This window comes from Erinaceus europaeus, chromosome 3 (assembly GCF_950295315.1).
Source record: "Erinaceus europaeus chromosome 3, mEriEur2.1, whole genome shotgun sequence".
Lineage (NCBI taxonomy): Eukaryota > Metazoa > Chordata > Mammalia > Eulipotyphla > Erinaceidae > Erinaceus > Erinaceus europaeus.
In genome coordinates this window covers 126,373,125-126,390,466 of record NC_080164.1, presented here as the reverse complement: position 1 = coordinate 126,390,466, position 17,342 = coordinate 126,373,125, and the positions used below count along the sequence as shown (strand labels likewise).

Sequence of the window (17,342 nt, the reverse complement as noted above, 5' to 3'; positions counted from 1 at the left end):
TTGCTTCACTGCTTGTGAAGCAACCCCCCTACAGGGGGGGAGCCGGGGACTCCAACCGGGATCTTTGGGTGGGTCCTTGCACTTAACCCTGTATGCTACCGCCCCACCCCCCAGAATTTATCTTTCCATAACAAGACTCCTTATATTGTCATTGGTCACTCGTGAACTAGATCACAACTCTGAACAATGATGGGAACCATGTTTTCTCAACTGTGGTCTATGACTGGTTGTATCATTACTTCGCTTGTTAGATAAAGACAGCAGATGCCTGAACACCACTCCAGTGGTTTTAGTGAATCTGAATCTCTGAGGCCAAGACTGGGAGATCTCACTGAATCCAGTGAGTACTGAACTTTGAAGAGAGACTTCTACTCTACATTCTCTAGGCATTGTATAATAATTAGAAATGTGAACACTATTTTCTATATGTACCAATATTTCCTTTAGTATCAGAGTTAATGTTCTCATTTGATTTGGGCTAAACATTTTCCAAATGCCATTTGCTTATAGAAACCCATCTAATCTCATAAAGCATTGTAAATCTGTATCCCTGTGCTCTTGGAAAGTCCTAAGCAAAGACTTCATCTGAGACATCCATCTTTTAAACATATTTTTTAATTTATTGGATAATGACCAAGAGAAACTGAAAGGAAAGGACCATAGAGAAGGGCAGGGAAAGAGAGACACCTTTAGCACTGCTCCACTACTCATGAAGCTTCCTCCTGGCACATGGGGATGAGCGCCTTGAACCCTGGTCTTGCACATAGTAACATGTCTACTAAGCCAGCTGCACCATCAGCAGGCCCCAGTCATATGAACTTAAAAAAACTTTTCTTGTTATTTGTTCCAATGTTTATGCTATTAAAAAAAACTACAGTGGTGGGGGCTGGCTGGCTGGTGGCACATTTGCCTGTGCACACACACACACACACACACACACTGACATGCTCAAGGATCTGGCTTCAAGCCCCATCACCACCTGTAGAAGTGAAGTGTCACGATTGGTGAAGCAGGTCTGCAGGTGTCTCTCTCTCTCCCTCTCTGTCTTTCCCACCTTTCTCAATTTTTCTCTAGCTTATCAATTAAGAATAAAGTAATAGAAAGAAAAATATATAATGGTAATAAAATCATATTTAATATTTAGAAAGTGAGTTGGGTGGCAGCACAGTAGGTTAAGCGCATGTGGTGCAAAGTGCAAGGACCAGAGTAAGGATCCTGGTTCCAGCCTCTGGCTCCCACACCTGCAGGGGAGTCGCTTCACAGGTGGTGAAGCAGGTCTGCAGGTGTCTGTCTATCTTTCTCTCCCCTTCTCGGTCTTCCCCTCCTCTCTCCATTTCTCTCTGTCCTATCTAACAATGATGACATCAATAACAGCAACAATAACTACAACAATAAGAAACAAGGGCAACAAAAGGGAAATAAATAAATAATTAAAAAATAAAAAAATATACGAAGTTGCAAAAAAACTAGAAAGTGAGATGAAAGAGAAAAACCATAGTAACCATATCATCATTAGCATTTTGATATATTTGTTGCCATATGTTTGGGAGTTTGTCTTTTTTGAATAGTTATAATCAGTATGGTATAGTTTCTTTCCTATTTCTCTCTCTTTCTCTCTTTCTCCTTCTTCCTCCTTCCTTCCTTCCTTCCTTCCTTCCTTCCTTCCTTCCTTCCTACCTGCTTACCTACCTACCAGGGTTATCACTCAGGCTTGATGTTGGTACTATAAATCCACTGCTGCCAGTGGACATTTCTCTCTCTCTCTCTCTCTCTCTCTCTCTTTTCTTTTCCTAATTCCTATTAGATAGGACAGACAGAAATTGAGAAAGGAAGGGGAGACAGAGAGGAGAGAAGAAAGACATCTGCAGACCTGCTTCACCACTTGTATAGCTTCCCCCTGCAGAAGGGGAGCCGGCGCTGTAACCTTGATTGTGCTTAACCAGGTTTGCCTCTGCCAGGCCCCTATAATACAATTTCTGCATTATTCTAGATTCTTTTGAACATTATTATTTGTTAATGTCTACAGAACTTATTTAGTTATTCCTTCTATTGTCTATTGAGGGCACTTGTTTCTTTAGGAGGTTCTTATAGCTTTATTGACTTTGAAGCTTTCTTCAAGCTGCAGTCTTGGTCCATCATTGTAGCTGACTCTTACCTTCCTGTCATGCTTGATTTTATGTGGAATTTAGGGCAGCAGTTTGCATTTGAATGGGTCAGAGCAGTGGCCATGGACTTGTAGTCACAAGTGCCTGGCTGAGGGCTGGGGAGACAGCATAATGGTTATGCATAATGGTCATGTCTGAAGCTCTGAGATCTCAGGTTCAATCCCTAGCATCACCTTAAGTCAGAGCTGAACAGTGCTTTGGTTGGTCTCTGTCTCTTTCTCTCTCTCTCTCTCTCTCTCAATAAAAGAAAATAAATGAAAAGAGAAATAGTTGATGGAGCACAGGTGTAAGCTCCCTGTCCCCACCTGCAGGAGGGAAGCTTCACAAGCTATGAAGCAGTGCTGCAGTAGTCTCTATTTCCCTCTCTATCTCCTCCTCCCCTCCCAATTTCACTCTGTCCTATTGAATAAAAACAAAAAGTAAACAAAGGAGAAAAATAAAGTAAAAACAAAACAAGCAAAAGCAAGGGCCTGGCAGCAGCTAGAGCACCAGATTACACGAGACCAGAAATCGAGATAGCTGGTGCATCCATATTGGTGGGAAAACAAACTCAAGCAGGCTGAGCACAGTAAAGGGGGCGGGGCCTGCTCCATGACTCCACCTCCAAGGTCCTGCTGCTATGGAAACTGAGATCCAAAATGACTGTTTACAAGTTGCTGCTGTTGCTGTTCCCGCCTGGATTATAGTTTTCATTTCTCTTTTCCCACTGTTATAAGGCTGTGGGCACAGAGTTGTAGTGGAGGAATAGTGAACATAGTGACTGCTTGGGCTGGGCTGGCAGCTGTGGTGGCATTCAGACCAAGGCACTGGTGGTGCTGTGGAGGCAGCTGAATGGGATTGAGTGGGGTCAGGGGAACTGAGAGGGTCAGGAGGATCTTTACCTCTGAGGGAGAGTTTTTTCTGTGTCCTCACTGCCTAGAAGCTGGACTTATGTCCTTTGTTGTTAGTTCATCTGAAGTGTGACCTTGTTTCTCTGTGGGCTTTTCCATGTTTATTGTTGGGTTTGTTGCAGAAGCAAAGAAAAGCAAGTCCTGTAAACCTGCTGCCATCTAGGCTCCTTCTAGATTCTTAAATTAGTACAGTGCTTTCAAGTTTCACTTAGGCTATAGTATATATGTATATGTATATATATATGTACTTTATTTCTTTTAATAACTAATAGAACACTATATTTTGCTTATTAATTAATTCATATTATGAGGTCTATTTTCACATTATAAATAATGCTGCTAAATGTTCATTATAAGTAATGAACATTTGTGTACAATTTTTTGTGTGAATATATGCTTTCAATTCTCAGTCATATTGTTATTTTTAGAGATTTCACCATTTTCAAAAGTGAATCAGTTTATATTCCCACCAACAATATCTGAAGATTCCAGTTGCACCACATTCTTTAGTAATGCTTGTTATTATATATATTTAAATATTTCTGTCCTGGTAGTTATGAGGTGGTATTTTACTGTAGTTTTAATTTTCACTTCTTTAGTTATTAACAACATTGAACATTGTATGCATTTATTTGCCATTTATATATGTTCTTTGAAATCTGTTCAAATACTTTTCCCATTTTGTAAGTGGGTTATGAGATTTTAAAAATATTTTATTTATTTATTTGTGAGAAAGATAGGAGGAAAGAGAAAGAACCAGACATCACTCTGGCACATGTGCTGCCAGGGATCAAACTCAGGACCTTATGCTTGAGAATCTGAAGCTTTATCAATGCACCACCTCCCGGACCACTGAGATTTTTTTTTTAATTAAAAATTTTAAAAAATATTTATTTATTTATTCCCTTTTGTTGTCCTTGTTTTATTGTTGTAGTTATTATTGATGTTGTTGTTGTTGGATAGGACAGAGAGAAATGGAGAGAGGAGGGGAAGACAGAGAGGGGGAGAGAAAGATAGACACCTGCAGACCTGCTTCACCATCTGTGAAGCATCTTCCCTGCAGGTGGGGAGCCGGGGTTCGAACCGGGATCCTTATGCCGGTCCTTGTGCTTTGCGCCACGTGCGCTTAAACCGCTGCGCTACCGCCCGACTCCTCTGAGATATTTTTTTAAGTGTTGTGTTGTGTCAGTTATTTATATATTCTGGATAGTAGTCTTTTATCAGATGTATAACTTACTTTTTAAAAAATATTTTTATTATTATTATTTTAATGAGAGAACGGTACAGAGAGAAAGACAGGAAGAAAGAGACTGGAGCACTGCATAGCTCTGGCTCATTGTGGTGCTGGAACCTGGGGGCCTCAGGCATGAGAGTCTTTTGCAGAACCATTATGCTGTCTCCTCAGCCCTCTCTTACAAATATTTTCCACTATTCTGTGGGGTGTCACTGCTTTCTTAGTCAGTCATTTGCATCATAAAAGCTTTAAAGTTTAATAAGATACAGTTTGCTTTTATTCTTTTGCGGATATGCTTCCATTTCATTTTGCAGCCATTGTAAATAAAGACTTGTTTTCTAGGGCTACGTAGAAAGCATAATGGTTATGCAAAGAGGCTCTTATCCCTGAGGCTCTGAAGTCCCAGGTTCAATCCGGTGAACCACATAAGACAGATGTGATTAGTGCTCTGTTTTTTTTTTTTTTTTTTTTTGTCTTGTCAGCATTGGCACTTTATCATTTGAGGCTGACTTTTTTTCAGCTAGAAAGGGAGTGATAGAGTGAGCAAGAGAGACAGACAGACAGACAAACTAGAGTACAGAAGCTTCTCCCAGTGCTATTGGGGCTGAGGGCTTGAACCTGGATTGTGTGTATGGCAAAGTGAGTGCCTTCCCAGGGAACTGTCTCACCTACTACTATTTTTTTTTCCCACCACATTTGTTATTGGGGCATGGAATTATTACTCCACCATTTCTAGTGGACTTTTCTTCTTTCCTTTTCTTTGTTCTCTTTTAAAAAATTTTTTATTTATAAAAAGGAAACACTAACAAAACTATAGGATAAGAGGGGTACAACTCCATACAATTCCCACCACCAGAACTCTGTATCCCACTCCCTCCCCTGATAGCTTCCCTATTCTTTAATGGATATTTTAAATTAATTTTATTTTTGAGAGAGATGCAGAGAGAGACACACAGAGAGAAACACCAGAGCACTGCTCAGCTCTGGCTTCTGGTGGTGCGGGGGATTGAACTTGGGACTTAGGAGCCTCAAGCATGAAAGTCTGTTTGTATAACAATTATGCTGTCTCCCCAGCCCAGCTTCCCTATTCTTTATCCCTCTGGGAGTATGGACCCAGGGTCATTATGGGTTACGGAAGGTGGAAGGACTGGCTTCTGTAATTGCTTTTCCCCTTTCTTTTTCTGATAGAGACAGAGAGAAATATTGAGAGAGGGTGGAGAGAAAGGGAGACACTTGCAGCACTGCTCCACCATTTGTGGACCATGTCTTCCCTGCATGTAGAGACCAGTGGTTTGAACCTTGGTCCTCAAGTGTGGTAACATATATGCTCTATTGGGTGTATTATTGTCAACTGTCCTACTCCATTTTTTTTTTCATCAGAGAGAAATTGAGAGAGAAAAGGGAACTGAAGCACTGCTTCACTATACTTCACTAATTGTGAAGCTTCCCTCCTGCAGGTGGGGACCAGAGGCTTGAACGTAGATGCTTGCATTTAGTAACATGTGCGCTCAACCATATGCACCACCACCTAGCCTCTCATTCCATTCTTTTGTACATGGATTTAGAGTGGTGCCAGCCCCACTTGTTAAAGGGCAATTCTCTCCACTGAATTGTCTTGGCAGCTTTGCTGAAATCAATTGACCATGAATGTGATTATTTCTGGACTTTGAATTCAATTCCACTTATCTATGCAATTATCCTTGTGCTGTTGTCTCACTGAATGGATTATTATAGTTCCGTAGTAGCTTTTGAAATTACTCTTCTTTTTAAGAATGTCTTCTCTATTCTGAATGCCTTGTATTTCCATATGAATTTTCAGATTGACTTGACAATTTCTGCAAAAAGAGACCCCGAATTTGTTTTTTCAAGGAGATGAGGTTTTATTGAGATGAAGCAGGGATAGAAAAGAGAGGAAAACATTGGTAAAACAGTTTCCCACCTACACCTCAAGGACATCTTTGATGAATCAAACCCAATTACAAGGAAGACTAAAGCAGAAACAAACCAATGGGACTACATCAAATTGAAAAGCTTCTGCACATCCAAAGAAACTATCACACAAAGAGACCCCTCACAGAATGGGAGAAGATCTTCACATGCCCTACATCAGACAAGAAACTAATCACCAAAATATATAAAGAGCTCAGCAAACTTAGCACCAAAAAAGCAAATGACCCCATCCAAAAATGGGCAGAGGATATGAACAAAACATTCACCTCAGAGGAGATCCAAAAGGCTAACAAACATATGAAAAACTGCTCTAGGTCACTGATTGTCAGAGAAATGCAAATTAAGACAACACTAAGATACCACCTCACTCCTGTAAGCAAGGCATACATCAAAAAGAACAGCAGCAACAAATGCTGGAGAGGCTGTGGGGACAGAGGAACCCTTTTACATTGCTGGTGGGAATGTAAATTGGTACAGCCTCTGTGGAGAGCAGTCTGGAAAACTCTCACAAGGCTAGACATGGACCTTCCATATGATCCAGTAATTCCTCTCCTGGGATTATACCCCAAGGACTCCATAACACCCAACCAAAAAGAGGTGTGTACTCCTATGTTCATAGCAGCACAATTCATAATAGCTAAAACCTGGAAGCAACCCAGGTGCCCAACAACAGATAAGTGGCTGAGGAAGCTGTGGTATATATACACAACGGAATACTATGCAGCTATAGTATTCCATTGAACCCACCATCTCTGACCCATCTTGGACAGAGCTAGAAGGAATTATGTTAAGTGAGCTAAGTCAGAAAGATAAAGATGAGTATGGGATGATCCCACTCATCAACAGAAGTTGAGTAAGAAGATCTGAAAGGGAAACTAAAAGCAGGACCTGATCAAATTGTAAGTAGGGCACCAAAGTAAAAACCCTGTGGTGAGGGGTAGACATGCAGCTTCCTGGGCCAGTGGGGGGTGGGAGTGGGTGGGAGGGATGGGTCACAGTCTTTTGGTGGTGGGAATGGTGTTTATGTATAGTCCTAGTAAAATATAGTCATATAAATCACTAGTTAATTAATATGAGAGGGGGAAAATTAATTATATGTCTCGAAGTTTTTTAAAATACAGACTGAATCTTTTTAATATATAGGCTGTGTAATTGATATGCAGACTCTCTCAAAAGCCTAGACCAAGTAGATCAGAAGCAACCAATAGCACAGCTATTGGGTACTGTACAGAAAACCCTAACAAAAGGACTTTTCAAAGTTAACCCAATTACCAATTAATGTGATGATAACATTAACTATCCATTGTCTTTTTGAACCCTAAGACAGCAGGAACCTCACATCTCCACTATAGAGCCTCTACTTCCCCCAGTCCTGGAACCCTTGGATAGGGCCCACTTTCCCGTATGCCTCTCCCAATCCATATCAAATAATATTGCATCTGCCGATCACAACCTAACCAACGCAACGAATGCCACCTCAACATGCTTCACTTCAGATTGTATCCAGAGACTTCACATGTGGAATGACAACCCTTCAGCTTCATTACTCAGTCACCAGGTTCCAGATGCCACCAGGATGCCAGCCAGGCTTCCCTGGACTGAAGACCCCACCAATGTGTCCTGGAGCTCTGCTTCCCCAGAAACCCACCCTACTAGGGAAAGAGAGAGGCAGACTGGGAGTATGGACCGACCAGTCAACGCCCATGTTCAGCGGGGAAGCAATTACAGAAGCCAGACCTTCTACCTTCTGCAACCCACAATGACCCTGAGTCCATGCTCCCAGAGGGATAGAGAATGGGAAAGCTATCAGGGGAGGGGGTGGGATATGGAGATTGGGTGGTGGGAATTGTGTGGAGTTGTACTCCTCCTATCCTATGGTTCTGTTAATTAATCCTTTCTTAAATAAAAAAGAAAAAAAATTTAAAAAATAAAAAAAAAGAAAAGAGGAAAATATATACTTTATAGGCATGCAGACCCCTGAGAGAGGGGGGTGGAGTGGGTGAAGGCTAGGACCTGGAGTTTTGACAGGGACTGCTTTGAATCCTGATCAATTTGAGTTGAGTTTTGTCAACTCTACAAATGAATCCTCCAATCCATGAAAGCTACAGATAGCTTTTCATTTGTTTGGATGTCTCCTAGGTATACACACAGCCCTACCGTCATACCCTAGCTCTCTAGAGTATATTGGGCCTTTGCAAATCCCTTTATGAATATCACATTCCTGACTTTTCCTTTTAAGTTTTCCTGTGAGCTTCTTGTTTGTGGCAATTGTTAACACTGCCTCAGACCGTTATGATGTGAAACAATTGCTATTGATTGTTTTATGACAAATGTCCCTGCAGAAAAACTGTTTTGAATCAGTTCAAATTAAGGTAAAGCCCTAGAAAAGATAGTTTTCTGAGGGAACTGTCAGACATGTCTAATAATTATAATTCTCTGAGAAAGGTGTTTTGGTAAGTTCTAGATGCATCCTGCTCTCCCCAGTGACTGCCAGGCTGCTGGATTTTGCCATGAGCATGGGGTTAGTTATTATCAATGCTTCTACAGAGTTGGGGGAAGAAGGTATAAACAGGGCAAGTGAAAATGCCACTGACCTCACTGTGCTTGCTGAGATTCAACTTTTTTTTTCTTTTTCCCCCCACCTGGTATGTTGCTGGGATTCAATGCCTGCATCACTCCACTGCTCCTGGTGGCCATTTTTTTTTTTAAACTTTCAGATACAGAGTAGACAGAGAAGAGGAGAGACACCATGGCTCATAAAGTCTCCACCCAGCAAGTGCTCCCATGTAGTGGCCCAGGGTCCTTACACATGATGAGGGCTGGGTGGTGGCACATCCAGTTGAACATACATGTTGCCTGGGTCCTCATGCATCGTAGTGTATGTGCCCTACTATGTGAGTCACATGCTAGCTGCTTAGCCATTTTTTGTAAAGTAATGCCCCTCTGGTAAATTTCCAAAGTTCTGAAAAAGCTATTATTGATTTTTCTTTTTCTTTTTTATTTTATTTTTTGCCTGCAAGGTTATTACTGGGGATTTGTGCCTGCACTACATATCCACTGCTCATGGAGGCAATTTTTCCTTTTGTTGCCCTTATTATTTATCATTGTTGTTGTTGTTGTTGTTATTGCTGTCGTTGTTTGATAGGACAGAGAGAAATCAAGAGAGGACGGGAAGACAGAGAGGGGGAGAGAAAGATAGATACCTGCAGACCTGCTTCACTGCTTGTGAAGCAACTCCCCTGCAGCTGAGGCTCGAACTGGGATCTTTACTCAGGCCCTTGTGCTTTGTGCCATGTGCGCTTAACCCATTGTGCTACCGCCTCACCCCTTTCTTTTTTCTTTTTAAAAATTTATTTATTGGACCGAGGCAGCCAGAAATAGAGAGGGAATGGGATGGTATAGAGGGAGACAGACAGAGAGACAGTTGCAGCATTGCTTCACCTCTTGCAAAGCACCCTAGAGGCACGTGGAGACAGGGGCTTGAACATCCAGTTCTTTCGCATTGTAACATGTGCATTCAACCAGGTGTGTCACCACCTGGCCCCTTGATTTTTCTTTCTTTTTTTTTTTCCAGTGTTCTCATTTTTGTGGGAGAACAGCTCTTCAAAGTTCCTTATGCCACCACTCTCACTATTGTCTCTGCCTTTCCACCTGTATCTTGCCATTTGTTTTTTTGTTTGTTTGTTTGTTTAAGCAAATCACTTAACTTCTCTAAACCCGTTTCTGCATTTGAAGAAGATAGCTAGGAGACAGCTCCCCTAATGGAGTGCTTGCCTAACTATGCACAAAGTACTGGAACTGAGCCCTGAGACCACACAGAAATATTATGAACATCACTAGGGGTGCTCTGTAGGTGGTGAAGTGATGCTGTCGTGCTCCTGCTCTCTCTTTTTCTAAAATAAAGATGGCTCAGGGAGATTGCTTAGTGGTACAGTGCATATAGAAGGTCCTGATCTTATTTCCTGGTGCTACATTAAAAAAATGGAGAGAGGGCAAGGGAAACAACATAAAGGTTATGCAAAAGACTTTCAGGCTTGAGGCTCTGAGATTCACAGTTCAATCCCCAGTTCAACCCCCAGCTGAGCAGTGCTCTGGTTTCTTATCTCTGTCTTTATCTATCTCTGTATCTTTATCTCTGTAACTCTCCCATGAAAATAGATAAATACATAAAATATTTAAATATAATTCATTCTCCAGACAGTGTTAGTGTCCAAACTGCTCATGTGTTTGTGAGTGTGTGCACGTACAGGTGCATCACTAAAAGTCATCTAAATGAGTGCAATGGTTATGCTCATTGTTGTCTCTGGAAAGAGTGTAAGTTCTTTACATTCTTTCTCATGCACACAACTCATTCTTTAAATTTTCCAGCTGTGAATTCATTTTATTAAAATAATACTTATTTGGTCCACCTTCTGTATCCCATAAAGAAATTTGGTCCAGTGGACTGGGAGGTGGCACAGTGGATAAAGTATTGGATTCTCAAGCATGAGGTCTTGAGTTCAATCCTCAGCAGCACTAGTGTGTACCAGAGTGATGTCTGGTTCTCTCTCTCCTCATATTTTTCTCATTAATAAATAAATAAAATTTTTTTTAAATAAAAAGAATTTTGGTCCATACTCCCAGAGAGGGATAACAAATAGGGAAGCTTCCAATTTAGGGGATGGGATGCAGAACTCTGGTGGTAGGAAATGTGTGGAATTGTACCCCTGTTATCTTACTGTCTTGTTAATCATTATTAAATCACTAATAAAAATGAATAAAAATATATTTATGGGGGGCTGGTAAAGCAGTATGATGAGTCGGGCGACCCAGATGTGGCTGACCATCTCATTGCCTCCCTGGATGCAGCATGCCAAGCCCGCTGGCAACAACTCACGGAAAGTCTGAACTTCATCCACTCAAGTAGGAAGGCCTGGAAGCTTCTTCACAGACTGGGTGCCGGTAGCCAACCCCCTCCCATCTCCCATCCTCCCATATCTCCAAACTCAGTGGCCAGTCACCTAACTCAAGTTGGACATGCTAAGATCGACCCAGTCTGGAAAAGAGAAATTTCCCACGAGTGGTCATCCCACTTCCGGTTATCTTGTCCATCTCCAAAACTCTCTCCCTTTACACTGTCTGAACCGGAAGACGCTTTGAAGAGGGTTAAACCGGGAACAGCTGCTGGCTATGATAACATCACCCCAGAACTCATTCTTAACCTGGGTCCCACGGCAAAGAAGTGGCTCGCTTCATTCCTGTCCCACATCTTGGAATCTGAGTCTATGCCCAAAGTTTGGCGTCGTGCGAAGATTATAGCGGTTTTGAAACCAAAGAAAGACCCAACACTGGCCGCCAGCTATAGACCAATTTCTCTCCTTTCCGTGTGTTACAAACTCCTTGAGAGGCTGCTTCTGTCACGTATTTCTCCTCTTACAGAGAAATTCCTATCACCCGCCCAAGCTGGTTTCCGCCCAGGAAGATCTACCTGCGAACAAGCCCTGGCCCTCTCAACTTACATTGAAAATGGATTCCAGAAGAATTTAAAGATGGGTGCTGTCTTTGTTGATCTCACAGCAGCCTATGACATGGTCTGGCACCGTGGTCTCCTAGTCAAGATCTCAAGATGCCTGCCTCCATGGGTGGCCAATACTATATCGTTTCTTCTCCACAACAGAAGATTCCGGGTGCATCTGGGTGACAAGTCTAGCAGATGGAGACTTGTCTCAAGTGGTCTCCCCCAGGGCTCTGTTCTGGCTCCTACGCTATTTAATATTTACATCAATGACCTCCCAGAAACTTCTTCAAGGAAGTTCATCTATGCCGATGACATCTGCTGTGCAACTCAGGCATCAAAGTTCGACATCCTTGAGGAAACACTCACGAAAGACATGTCTCTGATATCTGATTACTGTAAAAAATGGCGACTAATCTCTAGTACTGCAAAAACGGTATCATCTGTTTTCCATCTACACCATGCCTCGGCCTCGCATGAGCTTAATGTGCAGCTTGGCGATACGAGAATCCGGCATGAAGCCCAGCCATTCTATCTTGGCATTACTGTCGATCGCACTCTGTCATTTCACAAACATCTCATAAAAACTGCAGCAAAGGTGGGCGCGAGGAATAACATCATTGCAAGACTGGCCAGCTCCTCATGGGGCGCGAGCGCTTCCACACTACGATCATCATCTCTGGCATTATGCTATTCCACTGCAGAATACTGTGCCCCAGTATGGTTCCGTAGCCCCCATGTCCACTTGGTCGATTCCAAATTATATTCCTCATGAGGATAATTTCTGGAACCATCCGTTTCACCCCGGTTCCATGGCTGCCAGTTCTTAGCAACATCGCCCCGCCAGATATTCGTCGGGGTGCGGCATCATCTAAGTTCATTTCCCATGTCTACGCTCGACTGGACCTGCCAATATACGCGGATATCTTCGCCCACCCTGTTCAACGCTTGACGTCTCGTCACCCAATCTGGTCCCCTATGCCTACACTGAACTTCTCTGTTCCAGACTCTTGGAAACAGAGTTGGCAGTCAGCTGAGGTAAAGAACAAACACCTCATCACAGACCCCTGCAAGCGTCAACCCGGCTTTGACCTAGCACGTTATGATTGGGCCCTCCTCAATCGCTATCGAACAGGCCATGGCCGGTGAGCCGCTATGTTCCATCGCTGGGGAGCCAGAGACGACCCGAACTGCCCCTGCGGCTACAGATAGACTGTGACCCACATAGTCAACGACTGCCACCTCTCCAGATTCAAAGGAGGTCTCGAAACTTTACATCAGGCTCAGCCTGACGCTGTTGACTGACTACGGAAGAAGGGCAAACGCTAGAAGAAGAAGGGGGGCTGGTATATATAGCATAATAGTTATGCAACAAGACTCTCATGCCTGAGGCTATACTGTCCCAGGTTCAATTCCCAGCATTATCATAAACCAGAAATGAGCAATGCTCTGGTTTATCTCTTTCATTAAAATAAAATAAATAAGGGCTGGGTGATGATGCACCTGCTTGAGTGCACACGTTACTTTGCGTGAGGAACCAAGTTCAAACCCCTGGTCCCCATCTGCAGCGGAAAAGCATCACAAGTGTTGAAGTTGACCATCTTTCCCTCTCAGTTTTTCTCTGTTGTATAAAATAATACAATTTTTTTAAAAGGAAAAAGAAAAGAAAGTAATGATTTTTAAAATGTTTATTTATTTATTCCCTTTTGTTGCCCTTGTTATGTTATTGTTGTTATTGATGTCGTTATTGGATAGGAGAGACAGAAATGGAGAGAGGAGGGGAAGACAAAGAGGGGGAGAGAAAGAGAGACACCTGCAGACCTGCTTCACTGCCTGTCAAGAGACTTTCCTGCAGGTGGGGAGCCAGGGGCTCGAACAGGAATACTTATGCCGGTCCTTCTGCTTTGTGCCACCCGCGCTTAACTCGCTGCGCTACCGCCCGACTCCTGAAAGTAATGATTTTTTAAAAATAAAATAAATAGGGCTGGGGTAGATAGGATAACGGTTATGTAAAGAAACTCTCAGGGGCTGGCTGGTAGCACATAAACTTACATAGTACAAAGAGCAAGGACCAGCTCAAGGATCCAGGGTCAAGCCCATGGCTCCCCACCTGCAGGGGGTCTGCTTCACAAGCGGTGAAGCAGGTCTGCGGGTGTCCATCTTTCTCTCCCCGTCTCAATCACTCTCTTCTCTCAATTTCTCTCAGTCCTATCCAATAAAATGGAAAAAAAAAAAAAAAGGCCATCATGAGCAGTGGATTCATAGGGCCAGTACTGAGCCTAAGTGATAACCCTGTAGGCAAAAAAAAAAAAGAGAGAGAGAGAGAGACTCTCATGCCCGAATCTCTAAAGTCCCAGGTTCAACTTCCCACACTGCCATAAACTAGAGCTGAGACATGCTCTGGTATATATATATATATATCTGAGGAGACAGCATAATGATTATGAAAAAACCTCTCATGCCTGATGCTCTTGGGTCCCAAGTTCATACCCCAGCACTACCATAAGCCAGAGCTAAATAAATAAAGAAACCAGAGCTGAGTAGTGCTCTAGTGCATCTCTCTCTCTCTCGCTCTCTCTCTCTTTGTATCCCTCTCTAAATAAAATAAAAAAAATATATATATAGGGCCAGGTAATGGCACACCTGGTTCAGCACACATTTCATAGTGAGCAGGAACCCAGGTTCAAGGCCCCTGTCCACACCAATGGGGCAAAAGCTTCACAAAGCTGCAGGTGTCTCTCTCTATTTTTAAAAAGGATTTTATTTATTTACTTTAGTGAGAGAGAGAGAGACTGAGAGACCAGAGCACTGCTCAGTGCTGGCTGATGGTGGTGCTGGGGATTAAACCTAGGATCTCTGAGCCTCAGGTATGAGAGTCTTTTGTGTAAATGTTATGCTACCTCTCCAATATTCTCTATCCCCCATTCCTTTTCAATTCCTCCCTGTTCTATGAAATAAATACATAAGTAATTAATTATGGACATTTAAAAATAAAATAATAACTTTTATTTCATAAGTGGTAGTGAGAGAGAAAGAGAGGAGTAAGTACATATGGCCCAGGTACATTTAAACCTGTTAGTGAAGGTCAGTCAAATAAGTTTGCTACTTATATTTGATAAGCTGGAGCTGCTAATGCTGCAGTTCTAAATTGAATATTACAAGAATACAAGGATCTGACAGCCAGTCTCCTGCCAACAGCAGAAAGGCCTGGAGTCTGGGGGTTGGGCAGGTACAGGGAAGAGTTTCCAAAGTACACTGGACCTTACAATGGAGACACCAAGGCCAGTAAATGCCAGGGTCCACATTCTTCTTAATGTCCACATTCCTCTCTCTGACATAACCCATGCATTTGCTTAGCATACTGTTCTGTATTAGCAATGGCTAACATAGTGTAACTAGGCGTTAATTCATTTCTCATTACTTTAAGAGGTAGTAACTGATATATCATTCTAATTTTAAAAATATTATTTATTTATTTGTTATGGATAGAGATGAGAGAAATTGACAGGTAAGGGGGAGAAAGACATGTGCAGCACTGCTTCACTGCTTGTGAAGTGTTACCCCTACAGGTAAGGGACTAGGGGCTTTAACCAGGTCCTTGCACACTAAAATGTATGTACTCAACTAGGTGTGCCACTACCCAACCCCTAAGATATTATATTTATTCATTCATTTATTTTAAGAAAAGAAAACAGAGAATGGGGGAGAGGAAGAAAGAGAGAGAGAGACCAAAGCACTATTCAGCTCTGGATTATGGTGGTTCTGGGGATTAAATCTGGGACCTAGGAGCTTCACACATGAAAATGCCCATTCTCATTTTATAGATGAAGAAACCAAGATAAAAAAGATAGGATGGAGGTTGGGTGGTGGTGCACATGCTAAAGCACACACATCACCATGTACAAGGACCCGGATGCAGGCTCCTGGTGAAGCAATGCTGCAGATGTCTCTCACTCTCTCTCTCTCTCTCTCTTTCTCTCTCTCTCCTTGTTTCTATTTATCTGCCCCATCCTTCTCAATTTATCAGTGTCTCTAGATAGAGAAAGAGAGAAGAAGAGAAAGAAAGAAAGAAAGAAAGAAAGAAAGAAGGAAGGAAAGGAAGGAAGAAATAGAGAAAGGGGAAAAAAAGAAAAGAAAGGATAAAATAAAGTACACGTGGCACGAAGCGCAAGGACCGGTATAAGGATCCTGGTTCCAGCGAACCCCTGGCTCCCCACCTGCAGGGGAGTTGCTTCACAAGCAGTGAAGCAGGTCTGCAGGTGTCTGTTTATCTTTCTCTCCCCCTCTCTGTCTTCCCCTCCTCTCTCCATTTCTTTCCGTCCTATCCAACGACAGCAGCAACAACAACAACAATAATAACCACAACAATGATAAAACAACAAGGGCAACAAAAGGGGAATAAATGGTCTCCAGGAGCAGTGGATTCGTAGTGCAGGCACAGAGCCTGGCAATAACCCTGGAGACAAAAAAAAAAAAAAAGAAGAAGAAAATAAAATAATGGTCACCAGGGGCACTAGAGTCATTGTGTAGACACCGAGCTCCAGTGAAAACCCTTCTACCAATAATAAATAAAGTAATAAATATACAAATAAGGAAATAAGATTACAAATTCAGTAAGAGCATATGTCTACACTATGATTGACAGGTTGCTATCAATCAATTTGTTTGTACCCTATGTTGATATAGAAAACTTACATTTAAGGTGGGTGAGACAGCATAATAATTATGCAACAAGGACTTCATTCCCAAGGCTCCAAAGTCCCTGGTTCAATCACCACCATAAATCAGAGCTGAGTTCTGTTGTGTCTCTCTCTACATATATAATATATATAAAATAAAAATAAAATAAAATATACTAAATATATTTTATATATGTATAAGAGATGGCTGGAGAGATAGCATAATGGTTATGCAAAAAACAAAACAAAACAAAACTTCCATGCTTGAAGCATCAAAGGTCCCAAGTTCAATCCTCAATACCACCATAAGCCAGAACTGAGCAGTGTTCTGGTTTAAAAAATAATATATATATAAATATATATATAATAAATAAATGATCTATTTTCTATTAATATAAATACATAATATGCAATATTATATATGTAGAGAAAGCTTACATTTATTAATATGAATGTCTAAATTTTGGCTATTTATTATTTGTAAAAATAGAAAGTATATTATTCTGATTAAAAATCACTTTATAGGAACATAATGAGTACAGACTTGGACTTTTGGGCTTGAGATAATTGAACTATATTTATTATTTATTTATAAAATGGAAACATTGACAAAACCATAGGATTAGAGGGGCACTCGACACAATTCCCACCATCAGAACTCCGTATCCCACATCCTCCCTTGATAGCTTTCCTATTCTTTAACCCTCTGGGAGTATGGACACAAGGTCATTGTGGGATGCAGAAGGTGGAAGGTCTGGCTTCTGTAATTGCTTCCCTGCATTGACAGGTCGATCCATACTCCCAGTCTGCCTCTCTCTTACCCTAGTGGGGCAGGGTTCTGGGGAATCTGAGCTCCAGGACATGTTGGTGGGGTTGTCTGTCCAGAGAAGTCTGGTTGGCATCATCTGGAACCTGGTGGCTGAAAAGAGA

At 42.0% G+C, this 17,342-nt stretch overlaps 1 protein-coding gene across 1 annotated transcript in view; it reads left to right on the top strand.

The window, feature by feature from the left end:
• Positions 1–6,322, top strand: part of SOWAHB (sosondowah ankyrin repeat domain family member B) — a 31,462-nt gene extending 25,140 nt beyond the window's left edge. The window contains exon 2 of the mRNA XM_060187914.1: positions 6,109–6,322. The gene's annotated coding sequence lies outside the window, so the exon portion shown is untranslated. The remainder of the gene's footprint in view (positions 1–6,108) is intronic.
• The last annotated feature ends 11,020 nt before the right edge of the window (positions 6,323–17,342 follow it).